Genomic DNA, 10,211 nt, shown 5'->3' on the forward strand with positions numbered 1-10,211 from the left:
GCTGGGATCACAAGGATAATTAATCGGAGTCCCTCAAATTTACTGACTTCTGGAAGATTGTTGCTTAGTGAAATAAAAACACAGTTAATCTGATGAAGCGTACAAGCTAAAACAAACACAGACAATGCTGCAGAAACTCAATAGGTCTGGCAGAATCTGTAGGAAGAGAAACAGGATTAATGTTTTGAGTCTGGTATGAATTGTCTTCAGAATCCTATACAGACAGATAAAGTAAGTTGGCCAGAATATTTCTAGCCCCTGCACATTGTGGGTAGTAACAAGAAAGTTGGAAAATTGGTGTGCGATCAGCAGCGAGGAACTTCCTGTTTTCAAGCGCAAACAGTTCCACTTTACAACCAACTGTTGAGTGATGAGATGGGATTCTCACTAGTGAGACCCTTGCTTGCATGCTTTCACATCCTCATTATTGTGCCATCTCACATTAGTAGACAGTTTCCCATCCGTTGGATAGACGCTAGACCACAACAATTCCCAACATGAAAATCGGAATGGTAAACTGGTGACTCCAGCTCACCACTAAGAAATGGAACCAGAAATAGACCATTAAGTCTATTGAGTCTAATCCACCATTCCATGGGATTATGGCTGTTCTGATAATCCTCAACGGCACTCTCCTACCTTTTCCCTGTAGCCCTCGATTCCTTTCCTGATTAAAAATCTGTCGATCTCAGCCTTGAATATACTGAATAACCCAGCCTTGACAGCCCTCTGTGGGAAAGAATTCTACAGATTCAATACTATTCTGATGCACTCCAAAAATTCAAAACTGTCATCTTTTCTGCACCAGCTCTCAGTAATTGCTGTGTATCTTACCACATGATCACCAATGTTTTACACAGCAAACATGGATCCACTCACTTTTACTGTGCGTGTAATATTATCAATGAGAACTTTCACCATGTTGAGATTGGTCTTTTTAGCGCTCTGTACACTCTACCCTCATCTCACTACCTTATCTTCAGAGCCTGAAGATCCATTTGCTTTCCTCTTGGTCGTAGCTTAAACTTATCGAGAAAACAAAGCTTAAAATATGAAAGAGAGGTGTAATTTGCTTCTCGTGGCACGTGTTACTTCCTTCTGGAATAGCTGCCTGCTTCCTGGACCTCACCCTGGTTGTCACCGCTGAGAAGACTGTAAATTCCCCAGGACTCCCCCCAACCCTATTCGGATGGTCTTCGACTCGAGTCTGTGACCAGAGGTGGCGTGACCTGGCTTCTCCCCCTTCCCACAACTTGCATCAATGATGTGAAGTTGTCAGCATTTTTCTGGAGCTGGAAGTGGTTGCGTGGATGAGTCATGAGTTCAGAAGGCCTGGGCTTTGTTCATGGGCCAGCCACACATGGCCATTGGGAAGATGCTGGTGGAGGTCTGGCAAGGATTCCTTCGTTGCACATCTGTGTGACAATCATGGGGCACCTACGATTTTTAATTTTCTGGTGCGTGGCTTGCACAGCTTACAGGGAACATTACTATCATGTTTTATGGTCTCATAGACTTAATACCAGTAAGCCTCCATGCCCCAGTTCACACTCTCCACTGTATCACAGTCTTAAGCTTACAGCTACCCTTGCTGATAAAGGACATTTTATTCAGAGTAAATTTAACTTTGAGCTAAAGAATAGATTTGCTCAATGTGTAATTAGCAGCCGGCCATGCATTGTGTTCATTCTTCCATCCTGTTGGAAACATTTGTATTTGATTGGAGGTAAGATGGAGCATGCTGGTGGAGATATAGCAATGACACTGTGGAGAACTCTCACCAAACACTGGTTCAGCATCAACTAGAGTACTATGTCTGATTCTGGCCACCACACAGTGAGAAGGATGGGAAAGCATTGGAGAAGATGCAGAGAAGATTTGTAAGAATGGATCGATGGATGAGTGACTTCAATTATGAGCTTTATTATTTTCCCTGGAGCTCTAGAGGCTGAGGTGTGACCTTATAAAGGTTTATAAAATCATGAGAGGGGCATAGATAGGGTGAATATCCAAAGTCTTTACCCCAGGATAGGGGAGCCCAAAACTGAAGGGCATAGGTTTAAGGTGAGAGTGAAAAGATATAAAAGGGACCTAAGGGGCAACATTTTCATGCAGAGGGTGGTGCGTGTAGGGAATGAGCTGCCAGAGGAGTTGGTGGAGGCTAGTACAATTACAACATTTAAAAGGCGTCTGGATGGTATGTGAATAGGAAGGGTTTAGAGGGATATGGGCCAAATGCTGGCAAGTGGGACTAGATTAATTTAAGATATCTGGTCGGCATGGATGAGTTGGACCAAAAGGTCTGTTTTCGTACTGTACAGTTCTATGCCTCTACTACTCTATTATTCCTGAGAAGAGAAAGTGCAGAAGAGTTTTGATAATGGTATTCAAAGTCATGAAGGGTCTGGACAGAGTAGATAGGGAGGCATGGTGGCTCAGTGGTTAGCACTGCTGCCCCACAGCACTAGGGACCCAGGTTCAATTCCAGCCCCGGGCCACTGTCTGTGTGGAATTTGCATGTTCTCCCCGTGTCTGTGCGGGTTTACTCCGGGTGCTCAGGTTTCCTCCCACAGTCCAAAGATCTGCAGCTTAGGTGGATTGGACATTCTAAATTGCCCATCGTGTCTAATGATGGGCAGGCTAGCAGTGTTGTAGGGATAAGTGTCAGGGTGGGATGCTCTTCAGAGGGTTGGTGTGGACTTGATAGGCCGAATGGCCTGTTTTCAAGCTGTAGGGATTCTGTGATATGAAGAAACTGCTTCTGTTGCAGACACTAATATAAGGTCATTGGTCAAAGACACAATGGTTCCATGAGAATATGATGTTTAAGGCAACAGGCTGGCCCAGGCAATCATTCAGGCAAAGGGCCAATACTGGAAAGTGGGGCCAGGAGAGATTTAGTGCAATATTTTCGGTACAGATTAGCTGAGGCGAGAAATCTTTTCTGTTTTGTGTGATTCTAAATAAATGGGATCTGAATTGCAGTGTGTGAGAGTGTGGTGGAGGCAGATTCTTTTGTGGCTTTCAACTGGAAGTTGCATAATTACCTGAAGAGAAAAGAATTTCTGGCACTAAATAATTTGGGAGTAGAACAAACTGAGCTGGTGTCACAGACAGCCAGCTGAGTCACGTGTAAACCATGAGCAGGACTAGGCCATTCAACCCCTCAAGCCTGCACTGCTATTTGATATAATCATGCAGGCCTCAACTCCACTTTCCTGCCTGCTCCCCATAACCCTCCACCCCGTTACTAATTAAAACTCTGTCTATCTCCTCCTTAACTTTACCCAATGTCCCAACATCCACTGTACTTTGGAGGGGTGAATTCCACAGATTCATGACCCTTTGAGAGAAGTAATTTCACCTCATCTCCACTTTAATCTGCTACCCCTTATCCTAAAACTATGACCTCCCATTCAGGATGGGCCAAATAGCCTCCTTCTGCCCTGTAACTATTCTAGGGTTTTATCATATCATGAAATAGAAGCTCATTATTTTCTTCAATCAATCATAGAGCAATTTCTGAAATCGCAACTTTCCTTCTAATTATTTGTGCAAAATTCCCTGTTGTGTTATCACTGTTAAATTCATCGCTTAGTTTAAGCTCCTCAGCCTCTGAATTCTCTGCTACTGACAGTGGTAACATGGTTGACATTGGTATGTAACTGAGAGATCTAGGTTAGGAGTTGTTCATTTAGAACATATCACAGTGGAGCAGGCAGAGGTGGTAAATATAATTTCATGCTGTAACAATCTAGTTTGATTCGATCCATAATAAACAGCACGGCGAGAAATAAAATCAATGCAGAACCAAATCAACAGCAGGATAGATTCCTTTCTTAAATATATTTCAGTTTTGATGTGTCTTTCAAGTTGCACAATATCTGAAACTGTAGGAACTATATTCTCCATCATTTTTGTCTTCCTTCCTCTAATTTGAATCATCAGCCGGAAATGTGCTGATTTTTAAAACTGCCTACATTTTCTCAAGAGCAAAAATCCATGGTTGCACATTTCTGATTCCCTTGTCAGCTTGCTTCGGATGTAATGATTCCACCTTTAGGCTCTTCTTCACTGCTCCAAGGAATTATCAGATGCCACGTCTAATTGTTTGGTCGGGGTAACGTTGGATACAGAGGTTTTTATTCTTTTGTTGGAGAGTATTGCGATAAGTATGATCCAACTGCCTGTGGTAAGTGGACCTTTCTATTGTATTGGGGTTGCACAATGACTATTGAGAGGTATGAGTTAACAGATGTGAGGCATTAACTTGTATATGGAGTTTTGTTTCACAGGGGGGCCAGAGAGAGATTTCTAACAGCTTTCCCTCTTTGGTTCTCTTTTTTTCTAAAACTGAAGTCTTCAATTCAGCCAGGGTGAGAGAAAACTGGAGATTGGGCCACCTGAGTGAACATGGAAGCCTCAAGAGAGGCTGGTAGCCAATGAGTAGGAGATCGGAGTATTGGAGGAGGTTTTGAGGATTTGTGGATTGGGATTGGGGTTGAGGGCAAGTGATAGGCATGGCAAACTGACAATTTTCAGGGAGGGGAAAACAGAGAGCAAGACAGGAGAGATAACACAGTGTGGATCTGGAGGAACACAGCAGGCCAGGCAGCATCAGATGCCGGGCCTGCTGTGTTCCTCCAGCTCCACACTGTGTTATCACTGACTCCAGCATCTGCAGTTCTTACTATCTCAGAGCAAGATAGGGGAGGTTTGCTTGGGGGTGTGCATCCAATCCTGGGGACTTTTTCAGACCTTTTCCCTGCCTTGACCACTCACTTCTCTTCATAAAACCAGAAGTGGGGTTGGGATTCAGGATGTCAATATTTAATCCTCCAGTTCATCCCAAATACATACATATATATAGTTAATATTCCTTCCAAAGCTTTACTGATGTCCTAATTGAGTTATTGATGATTAACTCATTTATGATCCTTAGTTTTGAAATTCCCCATAAAAGGCCACAAGACAAAGGAGCAGAAGTAGGCCATTCAGCCCATTGAGTTTACTCTGAACTTCACTGAAATTGTAGCTGATCTGATAATCCTCAACTCCACTTTCCTGTCTTTTCCCCATATCTATTGATTCCCTTACTGATTAAAAATCTGTCTATCCCAGCCTTGAATATACTTAATGACTCAGCCTCGACAGCCATCTACAGTAAACAATTCCGCAGATTCACTACCTTCTCAGAGAAGAAACTCCTCCTCATTTCTGTCTTAAACAAGTGACCCCTTATTCTGAGATTTTCCCTTTGGTCCTAGACTCTCCCACAAGGGGAAAAGTACCTTTCCTCATCATCTACCTTGCCAAATCCTTTGAGAATCTTGTACGTTTTAATAAGGTCGCCTCTCATTCTTCTAAATTCCAATGAGCACAGGCCCAAACTACTCAACCTCTCCTCATAAGACAGTCCCTCCAAATATTTTCCTCATTACATCATTTAGAATTATAAAGATGTCTTTCAGCCTTTTGTTTTCAAGTCTGTTTGGTTATTTCTGAGAAGACAGAACCTCACAGTTTTGGTGTAATTCTTGTGTATTTTCGCTGCACATTCTTCAGTGTCTCCATACTTTGTTTGTAATATGGAGACCATCCTTGCGATATTTCCTTTTGTGTATTTACCAAATGGAGTCTGACATGATTACAAAAATAATAGAAGATGCGAGTCTGTAATGCTCGCCACTTGGTCCAGCATCATTAATCATTCTTCCTTATATTTAATCATTGCTCCAAAGAAACGCAATAATAGGAAGACGGATTCCAATACTCTCATTGAATGATTCAGATTCATGTTCTACAGATCCTACGTGTTTCCACCTCCATTTCAATAAGTACGGCCAATGCTCGGAATGTAAATGCAAAAATTGCTGCAAAGAGCTATTCTCTGCTTTTCTCCAGTTGCAACGCTATCTCTTTGACCTCTATCCCATATTTAACCTCACAGCCACTTGGAAAGCTGGGCTGTGGGGATTGCAGGATTGAGAGGTGCTCTCCTTCCATTTCCTCCCCCACCCCAATTGTTTTGGCCTCCTTTTATGGAATGAACTAATATCGCTGAAGCTGTTGTGAATAATCTCAACGAATTCTATGTAAAGAGCTGAAAATGATTTAGGGAGCTGACGAATGATTCACTAAATGAGCCTTGACGTTAAGTTATGCTGGTTCCTTGGTCATGCAATTGTGAGATAAGTTTAGCACTTTTTTTTTCTAGTTAAGTGGGTTGACTTCGCCGTCACATAAACAGAGGCATTAGGAATCAGATTTTCAATCCTGGTGATTACATTTCACATTGTCTATGCCTCTGTTATCTCCTGATCCATCTATCCCAATGCTGAGCTGGCCAGTTCTCCAGATTCCTCCCTTTGTAATCACCGGATCCTCCAGAATGTGGAAGCCCATTATTCTAAATCGCTCCAAGTCCTTTCACCCCTGTTCTCAGTGACTTAGAGTGACTGCCAGCCCAACAACTCCTCAGATTTTTAAAACTTTCAGTTGTTAAAGTCACATTACACCATGTTATAGTCCAACAGAATTAGTTAAAATCATAAGCTTTCAGAACACTGTTCCTTCGTCAGGTGAAGTGTGACAAAGGAGCAGCGCTTCAAAAGCCTGTGATTGTCAATAAACCTGTTGGACTATAATGTGGTGTTGTGTGATTTCTGACTTTGTCCACCCCAGTCCAACACCGGCACCTCCACATTATCATTTTATGATCATCATTACAGAGACTGACTTTCAATACCAGATTTTGTTTTGGATTCTTTTAACTGTCATGCCAGGATTTGAACTCCACTGTTCCCTCCCCCTTGTGAGCCTGGGCCTAGAATCTCACAGTACAGATGAGGCCCTTTGGCCCATTGAGTCTGTGCTGATAAAACTATGTTAAATCTACACCAATCCCATTTTCCAGCACTTGTCCCAAAGCCTTCAATGTTATGACATTTCAAGTGCTCATTCTCCAATTGCAACCCTATCTCTTTGACCTCTATCTCATATTTAAGGTCGTGAAGTTTCCCTCTTCAACAACCTCTCAGGCAATGAATTCCAGATTTCTACCACTCCCTGGATGAATAAATGTTTCCTCAAATCCCCTCTAACTTTTCTGCCTTACACCTCAAAATTATGTCCCCGTGTTATCTCTGGGAGAAGTTGTTTTCTATCCATCCTGTCCTTGTTCCTCATAATTTGATGTACTTCTGTCTGGTTCCCCCTCAACCTTCTATGCTCCAAAGCAAACAATCCAAGCTTTTCCAGCCTCTCTTCATCGCTGAAAAGCTCTATCCCAGGGAACATCTTGGTGAATCTCCTCTACACCCCATTCAGTGAAATGACATTCATCTATGGTGTCATTATCAGTCCAATAACATTGCCACTAGACCAACATCTCCCTGCAAATACACATCACCAGGCACTTTAAATCTGCATTATCTGAGGAATTTTAATGCTAAGGCATGTGATGAGATATCATGGTAGGTAATCAAATTCTTGTTCAGAGAGGTATGCTTTTCAGGAGCAGCTTAATGGAGGAGAAGAGGGAGAGATGTTTAAGAAGGGAATTCCAGAGCATAGGGTCAAGATCAGAGACGCCCAGACCTGACTCACTGCATTTCCCTACCCGATCTACCAATGGACTGCCCTGTAGCAGCATACAGATTTCTATTTCAATCCACTTCATGCTCAAGCATTGTATGTGATGTGCAAATGACAAAAACACAATATAGGACATAGGAGCAGGAGTGGATCATGTAGCTCTTCAAGCCTGCTCCATCAACTCCACTTTTCTTGGATTTGGGTCATGTTGAGATCAAAAGGGAAGAGGTATTGGGGGTCTTGAAAAACATTCAGGTAGACAAGTCCCCAGGGCCTGATGGGATATACCCCAGAATACTGAGAGAGGCAAGGGAGGAAATTGCTGGGGCCTTGAGGTAATTTTTTGTATCCTCACTGGCTACAGGGGACATCCCAGAGGATTGGAGAATAGCCAATGTTGTTCCTTTGTTTAAGAAAGGTGGCAAGGATAATCCAGCTAATTACAGGCTGGTGAGCCTTACGTCAGAGGTAGGGAAATTATTAGAGAGAATTCTTCGAGACAGAATTTACTCCCACCTGGAAATCAGTGGGCGTATTAGCGAGAGGCAACATGGTTTTGTGATGGAGGGAGTCGTGTCTCACTAACTTGGTTGAGCTATTTGAGGAAGTGACGAAGATGATCGATGAGGGTAGGGCAGTGGATGTTGTCTACATGGACTTCAGTAAGGCCAGTGACAAGGTCCCTCATGGCAGACTGATACAGAAGGTAAAGTCGCACGGGGTCAGAGGTGAGCTTGCAAGATGGATAAAACACTGGTTTGGTCATAGAAAACAGAGGGTAGCAGTGGAAAGGTTCATTTCTGAATGGAGGTCTGTGACTAGTGGCGCTCCTCAGGGGTGTTGGGACCTTTGCTATTTGTAATATATATAAATGATTTGGAGGAGAATGTAACTGGTCTGATTAGTAAGTTTGCTGATGGCACAAAGGTTAGTGAAATTGCAGATAGCAATGAGGACTGTCAAAGGATACAGCAGGATATAGATCGGTTGGTGACTTGAGTAGAGAGATGGCAGAGGGAGTTTAATCCAGAAAAATGTGAAATAATGCATTTTGGGAGGTCTAATCCAGATGGAAAATATACAGTAAATGGCAGAACCCTTAAGAGTACTGATAGGCAGAGGGATCTGGGTGTACAGGTACACAAGTCACTGAAAGTGACAACGCAGGTGGAAACGGTAGTCAACAAGGCATATGGCATGCTTGTCTTCTTTGGCCGGGACATTGAGTTTAAAAATTAGCAGGTAATGCTGCAGTTTTATAGAACCTTAGTTAGGCCGCATTTAGAATATTGTGTTCAATTTTGGTCGCCACACTACCAGAAGGATGTGGTGGCTTTGGAGAGGGTACAGAAAAGATTTACCAGGATGTTGCCTGGTATGGAAGGCATTATCTATATGGAGAGGTTGGAGAAACTTGGGTTGTTCTCACTGGAACGACGGACGTTGAAGGGTGAGCTTATAGATGTCTACAAGATTATGAAGGGCTTGGACAGACTGGACAGTCAGAAACTTTTTCCCAGGGTAGAAGAGTCAGTTACCAGGTGCCACGGGTTTAAGGTGCGAAGGGCAAGGTTTAAAGGTGATGTATGAGGCAAGTTTTTTACACAGAGGGTGGTGGGTGCCTGGAACTCACTGCCGGGGGAGGTGGTGGAAGCAGATACGCAGTGACTTTTAAAGGGCGTCTTGACAAATATATGAACAGGATGGGAATAGAGGGATACGGTCCCCGGAAGGGTAGGGGGTTTTAGTTGTGATAGGCAGCATGTCGATGCAGGCTTGGAGGGCTAAAGGGGCTGTTCCTGTGCTGTAATTTTCTTTGTTCTTTTGTTCTTTCCTGCCTTCATTCCCCTTAATTGTCTACTCCCTTGTCTATCAGAAATCTATCTAATTCAGCATTGGATGAATTCAACAATTCAACTTCCAATACTCTCTGGGAAATGCACATATTAAAATAACGTACTGCAGCACTGACCATGAATTTCAATGGGTCAGGATGTAGACATTTCTAATCAATTTGACCAGGCAGGTTATGATGTGTATCTGAAGCAGATAGGGCTTGAACTTTCTGGTCCTGAGTGGAGATATTACCACTGTACAACAAGAAAATGCCAAATTTCACAGGCTGCTTCGGTGGCACTTGAACTTATGAAATGCTAATCCAGTACATCACTACCACGCTACCATCACCCCTGGGGAGATTGTGCATTTGGGGATAGACTCATATTTGGAGTCATAGTTAAATATAATGAAAAATAGAACAGTCACAGAGAAATGGAAGAAAATAAACAACAGGATGTGTGAGTGGTTATGCTTTTGGCTTCTTGTATGTTATTGCTCAGAGGTACCTCACGTACCCTTCACCACTATCTCTCCGCTCCCCTAACTCGGTCACTAGGATGCACCTATGACTACAACTTGGGAATCCATGATTTTGGAAACTGAAAGCAAAGTGATTAAAATTTGAGATAGTAGGAACTGCAGATGCTGGAGAATCCGAGACAACAAGGTGCAGGGCTGGATGAACACAGCAGGCCAAGCAGCATCATAGGAGCAGAGAGGCTGACGTTCCGGGCCTAGACCCTTCATCAGAAAAGGGGGAGGGGAAGGGGGTTTTG

The 10,211-nt window shown here is 43.1% G+C and overlaps 1 long non-coding RNA gene across 1 annotated transcript in view; it reads left to right on the forward strand.

The window, feature by feature from the left end:
* The first annotated feature begins 4,079 nt into the window (after positions 1-4,079).
* The window catches only part of LOC125484292, an 8,860-nt gene continuing 2,728 nt past the window's right edge, over positions 4,080-10,211 (forward strand). Inside the window, exon 1 of the long non-coding RNA XR_007263132.1 lies at positions 4,080-4,192. This is a non-coding gene — a long non-coding RNA (uncharacterized LOC125484292). The remainder of the gene's footprint in view (positions 4,193-10,211) is intronic.

The sequence above is a fragment of the Rhincodon typus genome, chromosome 10 (genome assembly GCF_021869965.1).
Source record: "Rhincodon typus isolate 14 chromosome 10, sRhiTyp1.1, whole genome shotgun sequence".
Taxonomy (NCBI): domain Eukaryota; kingdom Metazoa; phylum Chordata; class Chondrichthyes; order Orectolobiformes; family Rhincodontidae; genus Rhincodon; species Rhincodon typus.